Source organism: Thamnophis elegans, chromosome 1, assembly GCF_009769535.1.
Source record: "Thamnophis elegans isolate rThaEle1 chromosome 1, rThaEle1.pri, whole genome shotgun sequence".
Classification (NCBI taxonomy): Eukaryota; Metazoa; Chordata; class Lepidosauria; order Squamata; family Colubridae; genus Thamnophis; species Thamnophis elegans.
In genome coordinates this window covers 119879724-119894400 of record NC_045541.1, presented here as the reverse complement: position 1 = coordinate 119894400, position 14677 = coordinate 119879724, and the positions used below count along the sequence as shown (strand labels likewise).

The 14677-nt window shown below is 40.9% G+C and overlaps 1 protein-coding gene across 1 annotated transcript in view; it reads right to left on the bottom strand.

Moving 5' to 3' along the window:
- KATNBL1 (katanin regulatory subunit B1 like 1) overlaps positions 1–3777 on the bottom strand; it is a 35193-nt gene extending 31416 nt beyond the window's left edge. The window contains exon 1 of the mRNA XM_032229904.1: positions 2667–3777. The gene's annotated coding sequence lies outside the window, so the exon portion shown is untranslated. The remainder of the gene's footprint in view (positions 1–2666) is intronic.
- Positions 3778–14677: the final 10900 nt, after the last annotated feature.

The following is a 14677-nucleotide window of genomic DNA, read 5'->3' as shown; positions in this document are numbered from 1 at the left end:
CAGCTATCTAATAATAGTGAAGAAACTTACCAGCAATTTTTATCAATATAACGCAAACCTTTTTTATGCTTTCTTTTTAATAGTGTATTTTTTACACTCAGTAAAAATGGAGCACATCTATTCATCTCTTATAATGAAACAGAATCTTCAGTTAGCAAAATATTATATCCATGTTTATCCAGAAATCCACTGTGTTATTTTTAGGAAAGAGTGACATGAGTGCATAGATGATCAAAAGTCCCACTGAATTTGAAGGACATCATTCTCAGATATGTACAAACAGTACTGCAACATATCTAAGCGGTATTATGGTACTATTCTCAATCCCACATAATACTTCACTGGGTCTTTTCAAAACAAAACCCTGTTTTGTTTGGCAGCGCTTGGCTGATCTGAAAAATCAAGGCAGGATCTGAATTGGTTAGTACTAAGATGAGATACCAACAGAATACCAGGGTTAGACTACATTTAAAAAAAAAAAAAAATCCTGCAAGACGATACCAGGAAACTATATGTCCATGTCCATGAAATCACTAGTAATTCAACATGATTCACACAAAATGGTAAGCTACAATGACTCAAATCTTTGGGATGATAGAAAGCAAACTAAAAATGATATAAAGTAAATCAGATAAAAGAGAGTCCGCATTGTATGAATCAGTCAATATCTCAATATATACAAAATGTTGTGTGGTGAGAAGGGAAACAGGTAGGAAAAATATGATATACAATGTATGAAATGAAGGAAAATATATGGCAAATACCCTAGGCTAGGAAAGAGATATCTAGATGATACCCACAAATATTAAAACTTATTCTCTGGACCTACATTGCTAGTACCAAAACACTATATTCTAAAGAGTAAGTGCGGTCCAGACAACATAATTAAAGTGATGTGGTGTAAATTCAAGCCTTGCTGTAAAGTGGCTTAAAGGATTATATTCTATACATCTATGCCAGCCTCTAAAATGTGAAGCAGAATAATTAAGGGAAAATATTTTATTTGTAGAAAATCTATACATCACCATTTGGCCCTTAAGGACATTCACAATAAGCAATCCTGCTTTGAAAAGGCAGTGAGCAGCCCACCTGAAAACAAGAATTTGCCTAAAAGGCAACTAAATAATTAGCCTCTATTATGAGAAAACTCCTCTTATGGAGCCTTTCAGAGAGGTGATCTTATTTTATGGTACTTCAGTAACAGCTCCAGTTGATCTACAGTTTCAAGTGCAAGGAAGTAGTACTTTAAGTATTCCAGTTCCAGAAATGTATCTAATTGCTGTTTTCCAAAAAGCATATCCTCTTGCATTTCTATTTGTTATTTTTTACCTCTTGGTCCTTTTTCTCTTTATGATACATGGTCTCTCTTTTAGAGACCAAGAGGGAATTCTGGAGACAGGCATAATTCATATTCTGCACTATGTCATAATATCACTATTGTAGGTATTGTTATTTTATTTGTATCCCATCTTTATTATTTTTTACATATAACCCAGGGAAGCAAACATATCCAACACATTGTTCTATTTTCCCCACAACAATTACTCTCTATGTGGGTTGGGCTTAAAGAGGCCCAAAGTCTCTGACTTTTATAGCTAAGGTAGGACTTGAACTCAGTCTCCAGCTTTCTAGCCTGATGTCTTAACCCACTGTGACTAGACCAGCCTGGCTTTATTTATGACTTATATATCCAAGAAACTTTATTGGCCCTGTCAATTGGCCTTGAGCTGCTGGGATTAGCAACATTTAAGATTTATAATTTATCTTCAGTAGCATTTCCACTTTGATCTCACTATTAAGCCGACAAATCCCATGTCCAGATATGTTTTCAAATAACCCAAAGTAAGCTAGGGGCTTTTATCTTCTACCTAAATTACTACTCAATTAATAACAATATTTCCAGATTTAAATTGTCAACATCAAGGATCCATAGCTGCTTGAGATTCTGGGGGGAGATTTTGGACAGAGTGGAATTTTGCAATACAGAAAAGTTAACAAAATTGATTTCATAAATGATCACAGGATCTGAAAAGTCACACCAATGCAATCCTAAGCATGCTTACTCAGAGGCTAATTTTACTTAGGCAAATAAGTTCATTCTTGTTAAGTGACAGAGATTCTATGCATCCAAAGCCCAGATGCTTTTTCGGAAAACAAAGCCAAGTAGCCTGAAAGAAAAACTAGAACAATTGGAGTAATTTTTCATTCTTCAGATTTAGCAGCTATGCGAATAGAAAGACCAACACTGACAGTATTAGGACGTTTCTCTATTTCAAAGCCAAAATTGCTACCGGGGGAATCCTTCCTCGGGCAATCCGGGGCAGGTGCAGGCTTCCCAACAAGCACCACTTAAGGGGGTGGTTCAGAGACAGGTAGAGACTAGCTAACTTCATCCCCGCCCAGGAAGGCTCCTGCCAACAGAGGCAGCAAAAGATGGGCCTTCTTCCTCACAGGCGCCCAGGGGAAAAAAACAAAAACCCACCCCACCCCGGGAAGAGCGAAGAACGGAGGACGCAGAGAAAAGGGCGCCATCGCCCCATTCCCGAACTCGTAACCCACTTTAGAATCTGAGCCCGGCCTGCGTAGCCGAGAGGGCGAGATGGGATGCAGCAGCAGCGTGGCCGCCGCCCCTTCGAGAAAAGCACCCGGCAACGGCCTTCGCTCACCTGCTGCCGCTCATGGTCCAGCGCACCAGGGGTTCCGCCGCTGCTCGGGACTCCGATGCCAGCCCTGGAATTGGCAGCAGCGGCGTCGGCAGTGTCCTAACACCGCGGCCCACTCGCCGTAGACAGCAGCGCCATTCAAACTGCGGCGCGTTGCATGCTGGGACTGGGGTATCCGGACAGGCGGGACTGTCAGCAAGACACCGCCGTTTCTCTCTCCACCTCTTTCTCCGACGTGCTCTCGCACCGCAGCCAGGTCTCGGGGCGCCGAAGCTGTTTCTGGCTCCTGTGGTTAGCGGCGTGCTTTAGCAGTACAATGGATAGCAAGAGCCTTTACCCACCCCTTTTACTCTGCGCCTCTTCTCCTCCTTCCAGGTGCTTAGAAAGCCGTAGAGAAGGTGCTTGCCTCTTGATTTCCGCGCTGTAGCTCTCTAGTCCACAGGTATATCGCTCTATCGCATTGCACGAACTGGAAGTGAATAGCTGGGCTGGCCAAAGGAGGCTCCTCGGGTGTTTTACCTAATCCTGCGGTCAGACTGGTTCGAAAGCCTTTGTAGGTCGCTGCCAATACGTGTTGCTTCTCTTCACCGTTCCCTTCCGACCTTGCAGGTTCCCAGTGTTCTCACTGAGCTATTTTGCATTTTTTCTTTAATAGTATCACGTTGCAGCACTTGCTCAGCATAATGAGTGGATGAGTAACTCCCGTACGCTGGCAAATCCTTCCCCCCTGTCATTCCTCCAGACAGCCAATGCAGAACCCCAAATTTAGGGTGGCAGGAGAGCTCATACTGTCTCCAAAATCCAATGGGGTGGGGATGGACAGAGAGAGAGAAGACACCTGCCAAGGCTGGCTTAACAGGTTCTCATAAGTCCCTCCCTGAGACAAAGGAGGAAGAGATAGAAAGCTGGTAGATGTGAGAGGAAGCACTTGGGAAGGGAAAAGAGGAACAACACTTGGAAGAAAGGGAAAGAGGTACCTGAAAGATGTAAGCAAGATGGAGACTGGAAACTGCCACTTAGTTTTGATTTTCAAAAAGTGGAGAGTGGGGGAATAAAGTGATGGATAAGGTACAAATATGGTGTATGGAGAGCAGAAGAGCCAATAATTTGTTTTGGGGAGTTGTTGGTAAGACAAATTGATGTAAACATTTAATAATACAATATGATGTTGGTTATGTAATAGTATACATGTGATTATATGTTATAAAAATGAAAATAAAAAAAAAACTTTATTAAAAAAAGGAGTGAACTGAGCAAACCCAAGAGAAAAGAACTGATAGCAACTGTGATGAACTTTTTAAGGGAGAGAGAAACTACAACTCAGAACCAAGAAAATATCCAGGAATTTCAAAATAAGACCAGCTTGTTCTAGATTGAGAGAAGCAATTGCTTGGGGCCAGGGGTAAGTAAGAGCAGGGATGAGAAAGCACCAAACTATGACCCAGTAAATTTTAGGGTATCAACAATAAATCTTCATAAGGCTTTGATTGAAGATTGCAATCTATGGGAATCAGGAATTAGGGTTTTAGGGCAGAAATCACTTCTTTTGAAGGTATGTAAAAATTTACCCCACAATCTTAATTGAGGTTATTTTAAAATGTGATATTCTGCTACAGAGTGCTGTTTTTTTCCTCCTTTCAAGAATGGACAAACAGAGCAACTGTCCCTCTCATAGTGGATTTGAATGACAAAGGATATACAGACTACAATACTGAAGGTAGAATGTAACAATGTGGCTGAGAGGCCTTCATTGGTGTAGAATTGGTGCAGTGGTGGGTTCCAGATCTTGTTCCAACGGGTATGGTTGGAATGGGCCCGGTGTCATCCACATGGGTGCATGGAGCACATGCGCACACATATGCAGCGTGAGCATGCATCTTACTGTCCAGTGACGCCTCCATGAGCCTCCACAACGTTCCAGCTGTTCAGAGGAGCGTCACACAGGTGCTGTACCCGCCGTGCATAGAAGTGCTGAAGACTTTAAAGACAAGTAAGGAACGCGGGCGGACAGATGGGCCCTTCGGAGCACCGTACCGGAACGGTACCCGGTGCTCCGGGCTGGCTCCGGTACACCTGTACTGGGGCGTACCACCTGCAACTCACCTCTGGATTGGTGAAACAGTAAACAAAAATGCAGTGAAAGCAAGCCAGAAGCCATGTCTGTTGCTGTGAAGAATAAGCAATCTGCCTGGGATATGACCAGAACAATATTCTGAGCTTTATCATGCATTGCAACCTGCTTCTTCTTAGCATCCCAATGTAGAACAGGCAATTTGCATCAGGAACGTTCAAAAGCTGGCACAAACTTTATGATACATGGCTTTCTAAAGTAACTGTTTTGTTATTAGTGTTTCAGATCCTTTGCATTTTCAGCTGTTTGAGTAATGTCAGCATAGTGTTGATATTTTTTCCTATAATTTTAAAACCATGCTTATCCTTAGTGCAATCCAGCTATCTTCAAGATATATTCTCTGTGTGAATATATGTATATGTGTGTATGTTTTTGTAGATTTTCACGGGTGTAGGTATGCTGGTCTTGCTGTATTCAGGTCTTTTCCCATGTAAGATTGAGATTGTCTTGGCAACGTTTCGGTGAGGTCTCACTCACCATCTTCAGACTGGGTTTTGGGCTTAAAGCGTGGTCGGAACTGTCGTCTTTCTATAAATCTTGGTGGGGGTGTGTGGAGTGCTGGCTTTGTTTCATTAAGTGGAATAATTGGTTGTGTGGTTGTATCATGGTTGGTAGATTGGTGCTGATTGGTCCTGGCTGTGTGTCCGTTGTTTCGTGTTGTAAGACCGAGTGGCTGTTATGCTTCCCTCCCACTAATTGGCCCAGTGTTCCATCTCTCAGGCTGGGGGGTCAAATTATACGCCCCTCAGATAGGGTCCGCAACTTGGGAGTCCTCCTGGATCCACAGCTGACTTTTGAACATCACTTGTCAGCTGTGATCAGGGGGGCATTTGCCCAGATTCGTCTGGTGCGCCAGTTGCGCCCCTACCTGAACCGGGAGGCCCTCACAACAGTCACTCATGCCCTTGTGACCTCTAGGCTGGAGTACTGCAATGTGCTCTACATGGGGCTGCCCTTGAAGAGTATCCAGCGACTTCAGCTGGTCCAGAATGCAGCCGCGCAAGTGATTGTGGGTGCACCTCGCTTCACCCACGTAACACCTATCCTCCGTGAGCTGCACTGGCTACCTGTTGCTCTCCGGGTGCGCTTCAAGATGCTACTTGTCACCTACAAAGCCCTTCATGGTATTGGGTCTGGGTACTTGAGAGACCGCCTACTGCCAATTACCTCCACTAGACCGATCAGATCGCATAGATTAGGCCTCCTCCGAATTCCATCAACGAGCCAATTTCATCTGGCAACTACCCGGAGGAGAGCCTTCTTGGTGGCCGACCCTCTGGAATGAACTCCCCGTGGAGATTCGTACCCTCGCCACCCTCCAGACCTTCCGCACTGCCCTTAAAATCTGGCTGTCCCAGCAGGCCTGGGGCTAAAGACCCTAACCCCACCCGAATGGTGTGATTGTTGTGTTCTCTTTTAACAATGTATTGTTTTATGTTCATAACTTGTTTTGTCCTCCCCTTCCCCTGACTTGTGAGCCGCCCTGAGTCCCCTCAGGGAAAAGGGCGGCATACAAATAAACTATAAACTATAAACTATAAACTATTGTAACGGCCTGGGTGGTGGGTGGAGCTTGTTGACTAGGGCTGGTTTCCAGATGTCTGGTAGGAGGGAGGTATCGTCACTTTTATTCATGTTGTGGGAGTGTTTCTCTATTTCAATAGCTTCCATAATTATTCTCTTGTTGAAGTGTTCTGTTTTGGAGATTAACCTGGTTCCTTCAAAATTAATTTCATGTCCTGTAGCTTTAAGGTGCTAGAAAAGGGAGGAAGTTTTTTCTTTTTTTCTTACTGCGTTCTTGTGTTCTGCGATACGTGCATTTATTCTCCTGTTCATTTATCTTATGTATGTTGCAGGGCAGATTTTGCATGGTGTTTTGTAGACTCCTTGGTTTTCTAGCTGGATTTTGTCTTTGGGGTTTCTTAAGATGTTGGCTATTTTTTGGTCAGTGTTGAAGGCTGCCTTGATATTGTGTTTGTGGAGAATTTTGCTGATTTTATCTGTGGTGCCTTTGATGTAAGGGAGGAAGGCGATGCCGTTGTCTGTTCTGTGTCTCGGTTTTTTGGGGAGGTCTCCCTTTGGATTAGGTTGGTAATTGTTTTTCTTTGGAGTCCATTGGAGATTAATACGTTTGTGAGAGTGTGTAATTCAGTTTTCAGGCGGTCTTTGTCGACTAGGTATTTGGTTCTGGAGATGTGGGTCTTGGCTACAGAGTTGATCTGTGCAGGGTGGTGATGAGATTGTGCGTTTAAGTAGCGGTTGGTGTGTGTTTTTTTCCCGTTAGATGGTGTGTCCTAGGGAGCCATTGGGTTTTTTGTAGATTAGGACATCCAGAATGGTTGCTTGCTTCTATTTCCATAGTGAATTGTATTTTGGGGTGTAGGCTATTGAGATGTGTGGGGAAGTTGTCCAATTTTTCTTTCCCGTGTGGCCAAATCACGAAAGTATCATCAACATATATAAGCCAGAGTTTGTGTTTGTGTTCAGATTTATCTAAGGTGTTGGTTTCAAAATGTTCCATGTATAAGTTTGCGATGGCGGGTGAGAGGGGTGATCCCATGGGTGCTCCTTCTATCTGTTTGTATCTTTGTCCATTATGGATGAAGTATGTGTTGGTTAGGCAGTGGTTGGACAGGTCCAGGATGTTTTTAGGGGGATTGTGTTTGTTCTGGATAGTTGTCAAGGCTTCTTTTATAGGCACTTAGGTGAAGAGGGATATGACCTCGAAGCTCACAAGTAGGTCGCTGGGTTGTAGGTTTTGTTTCTTTATTGTTTCACTTAATAGAAACAATAAAGAAACAAAACCTACAACCAAGCGACCTAAATGTTTTGCCAAACTGGAGCCAGTATGTTTCTCCATGTTATGTCTATACTGTGACTTTTTGATGTGTATATGTTTTGCAGAAGGATAATAAACACTTTTGGAATTCCCATTTTTCTAAAAAAAATCCACATCTTGATATGACATATACAATTGGATGCCTTTCTTTAATCAATGAAGCAAATATTGACTTTTTGTAGTATTTGGCTTTCTCAATTATCTGGTACATTTCAACAATAATGCCTTAATGTTATTTGATTTTTTTCTAAAGATTATTTAATTTTGGTTCTTGTATTTTGTTAAAAAAGAAACTCAGGTATGCACTCCTGCATTGTGAGGCTTCAAATTTCATCCATACCCCTATATTGTTAGCAATCCTAAAATGTAGTGGTTTTTTGTTACCATACTTCAAAATTTGGCCGTAAAATTAAAAATTACATCAGAAGTGTGGATGCTTTTATTTAGCAGACAAATCTATATGACCTCACATTTTGTTCTCAGGGTAGTGAAGTAGAACTGGTCTGTTTAGTCAAGACTGTTTGCATAATGAAACTTTTTCCAACTGTCTGCGATAGTAGACTTGTTTAAAGTGTTGTAAAAACTAAATGATACTTTGATTCACAAATACTTCCTAAAAATATCCAATTAGAGGTAGTCCTTGACTTAGGACAGAGGCCAAAATTTCTGTTGCTAAGTGAGACATTTGTTAAGTGAATTTGCCCCATTTTATGACCTTACTTGCCACAGTTGTTAAGTGAATCATTGCGGCTGTTAAGTTAGTAGCACGGTTGTTAAGTGAATCTGTCCTCCCCATTGATTTTGCTTGTCAGAAGGTTGCAAAAGGTGATCACATGATGCAACCATCATAAATATGAGTCAATTGCCAAGCCTCCAAATTTTGATCATGTGACCATGGCATGCTGTAATGGTTATGTGTGAAAAATGGTGTTAAGATACTTTTCAGTGCCATTGTAACTTTGAACAGTCACTAAACAAAGTGTTGTAACTTGAGGACTACCTATATTTCATTTTTTGTCTTTGATGTAATATGTTTTTGTCACTGTTAAATTTTACCTGTTTTACCACAGGTTGATCTCTGCATCTGTTTTACTAATACATTCAGATGAATTCCCATTTATTTTCTAATTCTGTTTGCTTCTGTAATCCATTGATTGCAAAGAGCAATTTGAAAATTGTTTTCAGATGTTGCATTTTATGTGTCACCTCCAATCATTTGGTTTGTTTGTTGATCTCTTTACTGGTAACTCATCACATTTCAACTTGATTTAGATTTTTTTCTAACAGTGTTTTATAATGCAGATGTTTACACTAGTATACAAATAACTCCATGTTATAGCTTAGCTTTATCAGGTTTTTGCATATCTAATGAGTATCCCTCATTAGGGAAATCATAAAAGGGAACCAAAAACATTTACCAAGAACATATCTTTTTATAATAACATGAAATGTTAACACTATTGTGACCTTCCCTTTTGGAATAAGATACTAAATGTAAGATTAAATTATCGCATTAATTGCTTGATACTTTCAAAATAAGTTATATTTTCATCATCTATCAGATTTCATTTGCTTTTCTTTTTCTCACAAACATCAAGCCTGTTTTCATTTTCCACTTCCACTTTATTTTCCCTTTGCTAATTTCCTTCCATTAATTGTTGGATCAAAGTACTACTAGACCAACTGGTTTTCCTAGTTTTTCAGCATGATTTCCTTGCTTACCGCTTTGGAGATAAAAATCCAGTAAATGAAATCTCACGGCTGTTACACAAAGCAGCTTCTGCTGAGATCAGGCTGTGCTCTGAAATCTAATATAAATTAGTTATCTAAGGAGATGATATCAACAGCCTCGCTTATCTGATAATCTGTAGTTTGCCAGTAGGAGACAAAGAAGCTCTGGAGACTATAATAGGATCGAATCATTCAACTCTGAATTGCTAACTGAATTTGAGCCAAGTCTGAGACAGAATGTGAACCATCTGTTTTGTATATCTTCATGACACAAATCATCGTCTTGCTCCACTTTCATATAGATAGGTGTTCTGGGACAGGTTGAACAATCCCAGACTATTAATGGTTTTTACTGATGGATATTGTTCCATATAATATCTGATTGCATGTTCTTCACATTTTGCTAACATTCTCTCTAACAATGCTTCAGGGGGTCTGTTGCTATCACAAGCCTATTGCTGATATCAAGGAACTTCATATCTGGATAAGGAAAGGCTTTGAGCAGCAATTATGTGGTCCAGAGGTTGAAGCAAGTGTACAAATAAAACACTGAATAACCCTTTGTGTTTGTGAGAGGTGACAGAGAAACACTTAGATGGGATTTCAAGTTACTATTATAACCTACTGTAGTAAAGATGGTAAAAGTGGAAGGAAAGAGAAAGACAACAACCAGCATTCAGGTAGACAGATTCAGTTAAAGTGATGGGTGAACCATGGAAGATATGAAGGGCCCAGATGGGGGAAGATGATTCTGGAGAAAATATGTATGATTGCCAAGAGTCAATACTAAGTGGATAGCACATAATCAATTGGTAGTAAATGAGTGTTCCTGGAATCTCTGTGGTATTTATCTTTTGTTCTGGCCCTCCTTGAAGGGTTGACAACTTGTGAAAATAGTTCTATCTCTAAACACTTGCCATAGGACAGTGAACCTTTTTTAGCTCACGTGCCAAAAGCGGAGTTAGCACAGGGGGTGGTCATGTGGGGCATGCCACACCCATAATGCAATGCATGACCCCAGTGCACATGCACGCATGACCAGCACTCCCCCCCATTTTTTGCATGCTTTTTTCACCCTCCCCAGGCTCCAGAGGCCTCCCCGTCCGCCTGGAATCCCTCCGGAGGCTTCAGAGCTTCCCTGAAGTCTCTGAAGCACAAAAAAAGCGGCCCTACGGGCAAACCGGAAGTTCAGAAACAGACTTCCGGTTTGCTCATAGGGCCTGTTTTAGTCATCCAGAGCCTTCAGGGACCTTCAAGAGGCTTCCTTGAAGGCTCCGGACAACAAAAAATGGCCCTACAGACAAAATGGAAGTTGTAGGGTTGTTTTTTTTGTCCTCTGGAGCCTTCAGGGAAGCCTCCAGAAGCCTCCGGAGGGCTTAAACCGGCCCTATGAGCAAACTGGAAGTCCGTTCCCAAAGTTCCGGGAAGCTCCTGAAGCCTCCAGAGGGCCTCCCGGGGCTGGGGGGGGGGGGAGGCCTATAAAGCCTCTGGAGCTTGGGGAGGGCCAAAAATGGCCTCAAAAAAAGGCTGAAGTCAGCTGGCCAGTGCGCACATGCACGCTGGCCAGCTTACAGGGCAACACCTTGTGTGCCCTGACAAATGGCTCCACATGCCACCTGTGGCACGCAAGCCATAGGTTCGCCATCCTGGCCATAGGGAACAACTGATGGCAGGGATAGAAAGATATATCATTCCAGAAAATTTGCATATGCACAATAAAACAAAAATAGCTTTCCAACTGATTTCTCTTATTTTTGTTACTTTTCTAGGTGGCATTTGACAAAATATTCATTTCTCCTTGGTGTCAAGAAATAAACATTATTATTTGGTGTTATTGCTTTATCCAGGATATTAGCTCTTCAACATGTCTGTGGAGATTCTTAGTCATCCAGGTCATGGTTATCCCAAAGGTGCTTTTTCAAGAGGCAACTGGACTTCATTTTTCCTTGAAGATGTTTCACTTCTCATCCAAGAAATTTCTTCAGTTCTTCAAGGAAAAACAAAGAAAGTGTAGTTGCCTCTTTGGAACTAGTTCTGTAACAGATAATTTGATTTCCATCTTGTAGAGAAATTTTCATTTTCAAATTATTAACTCCCCCTTTTTCTCTTACATACTCAATTTTTCACATGTTTTATAGTAAGAAAAATATTCAGGGATAGGGCACGAAACAGGACAGTTGTAAACCAAAGACGACAACTAAAAGTATCATCTGGAAGTCTCTCCATTATGAAACATTATCTTGGATTCTACCCAACTCCTGCTTGCAGTTGTTTCTTGAGCTCAGAGTACTAATGAATGCAATAGGTTTGATTTTGCTAGGTGTGGCTTGGATAATATTTTATTTTCAAAGTTTTATGAATATTTTTATATATTTCTTTCAAGTATTTTAGATGTTATTTTTACATAACCACCACCTATAATATATGTGGAGCACCAAAAGTGCTTTTTTTCAAGAGGCAACTGGACTTTCTGATTTTTCTTTGAAGACGTTTTGCTTCTCATCCAAGAAGGTTCTTCAACTCTGACTGGATGGTGGGGAATGGAAGGATAAATTGTTCTTCTTTAGCATTTCTTGTTCTATTATTTGTTTTATCTTGATAAATTGAAGATAGATTTGAACTTGGGTTTCTCCAACACTACACCTTTATCATTACACAAACATATACATAGTCCACAAAAGAAAACCCTGAATGGCTCATTGATTGTTTTGATTGTTATTCTTAAACCATCAGCACTGTAAACAAAGCTAGATCTTCACTGTAACTTATTGCAAAAATTAAAGTTTGCTGCATTTACATAACCACTAAAGCTTAATCTTCTCTTTACAAACCACACTGGACTGAATTATGTTACACAAAGAAATGTAATACATTGTGGCTTAGTGCACACACAGGAATAGAATCTATACCATCAGAGTATTACTATCTTTTTTCCAACCTGCTGTAGTTAAAATGAATCCCCACTCCCTTCACACACCCTGTATAAGAGTTACTTTTGATCACAGAATCCCAACAACAAAAACCCAGTTTAAAAGTGTTTTGGGGCAAAAGTGCATCCAGTCCTTCAAAGCTAATCTTCTCAAGAATCTCGTAGCCAGCTGATTCAATCCAATTTGCCTTTGAACTACAAAGTCTTTAGAAGTATCATTACTGGCTATAGAATGAATACTCTGTGCAGATGCCAGCAGTATAATTGGCTGAGTAACAGAGCTTTCTGGCAGGATTAAGTCTTAAATCAGGCTTCCAGCAGGATTTCTCTCTCCCAAGCCAAAGGAGCAACAAAATGACGAAGACTGCATGCCTGATACCTAGTTTTCTGGCTGTGCGTATCTCGGAGCTTATAAAAACGAAACAAGATAAATTGGAAGGTGCCGGTTTGAATTTAAACCAGAATTTCCACCCAACCCATTTTCTTCTACCGTGTTAAGCAGATGTCACCTCTATTGCTGTGACATACAACACAGCTGAAAACAACTGAATGTCTGAAATCATTTTGTAAATGCACTTCAGTTGCAAAACTCAGTCCAAAGATAATGATTTATAAATATCTCTTCATCCGGTTCAGAGCTGCAACTGTATTTTTAGCCTATATATTCCTTAGAATCTAAAATCTTCATAGTATAAAACGGAATTTGCCTTCATTTTATCAGAAGAAGAGAGACCTGCATTTCTTTACAATGCGGCACTGTTCAAATATTCTTGATAGAAACAAGTACAGTAAAGCTAGTCTTTCAAGTAATATGGTCACGTGATGTTGTATAGCCAGAACATGCAAAGCTTTGTGCTTGTTTTCAAATACTGTATGCAGTGAATATGATACGCAATACATTTATGAGATATATTATTTTCATTTGGTCTTATGCTTTTTATCTTATGCTCTGTTACAAGTGCAGTTTTAAAACGTTTTTCTAAGTTTCTTGAGAAATCATGAACATGCATTCATTTTCACTAGTATTCATGATGTACTAAAAAACAATTGGCTCTATCACTCACCCTCTGAAGGAGGCAGTAACTCTCCCAGCCATTCCCAATTGAATCTCCCAACAATTCCATCTTCACAAGTTGGTATCCTGTTTACATCTGTGCTTCTTGGGCTGAGCTGTCTGTGCTATGAATATTCTCCCAATTCATCACAAGATGACACTATAATAAGAGGCTCCTGATCCTGCAATTAGGAGAGGAGGCATATGCCCAGATCATGTGTTCCAAGAGACGTTGCACATATACATGTCTTGATCTGCTCCTGTGGCACATTTCTGGTGACTTACTGTATGTTGTGCTTTTTTTTTTAATTGGACAGTGAAGTGCTCCCATAGCAGAAAGGTGAGCAAGTAGCAATAGAATATCGGAGAAAAGACCTCTCTATCTCCTCAGCAGGGCTGCCAAACTTGCGGCCCACAGGCTGGATGCGTCATGTGCTGGCCACGCCCACACCAGATTTAGCGAAGGGGGAAAAGCCGTGAAACCTCACGTGACCTCAGATGATGACACAAGTTTGACACCCCTGTTCTACAGGCTGTTATGTGTGCTATGAAAGAGACTGTCAATTTGGTATTGTAGAGGAATTTAGCTGTGACCTTGAGAAGAGGGTGGTGGAATCAATTATTCTGCCCGTGGGAAAGTAGAAAGTGTCAAAAAAAGACTCAGCCCCACCTGTATCTTACGGCCTTTAAAAACCAGCAGTAAACTTCATAATTCTGTTAATAAATTCTAAAGAGCATTTCTAAAACTTGGCAACTTTAAGATGCACAGACTTCAATTCCCAGAATTCCCCAGCTAGCATGCCAAGTTTGAAGAACACTATCCTACAGCAATATAGCAGTACAAGTAGTCCTCAACTTACAGCAGTTCATTTACAAAGTTACAAGAGCACTGAAAAAAGTGACTTCTGACTGTTTTTCAGACTTAAGACCATTGCAGCATCCCCATGGTCATGTGATCAAACTAATTCATATTTATGACAATTGCAGCTTCCTGTGACCACCTTTTATGTCCTTCGGACAAGCAAAGTCAACGGGAAAGCCAGATTCACTTAACAACCATGTTACTAACTTAAGAAATGCAGCGACTCACTTAACAAATGTGGCAAGAAAGGTCATAAAATGAAGTGAAAGCCACTTAACAAATATCTCACTTAGAAAGAAAAATTGCTCAGTTGTGATTGTAAGTCGAAGACTACCTGTATTCCTGGAGTTCTGTTGTGCTTGCTTCTTGATCTGGCCTACCTCAAAAGACTGGCAGTCATTAAGATTCAAATGCTGAAACAGATGGCTATTTTGCAATGGCATGACATGATCTCTCATTCATCTCAAG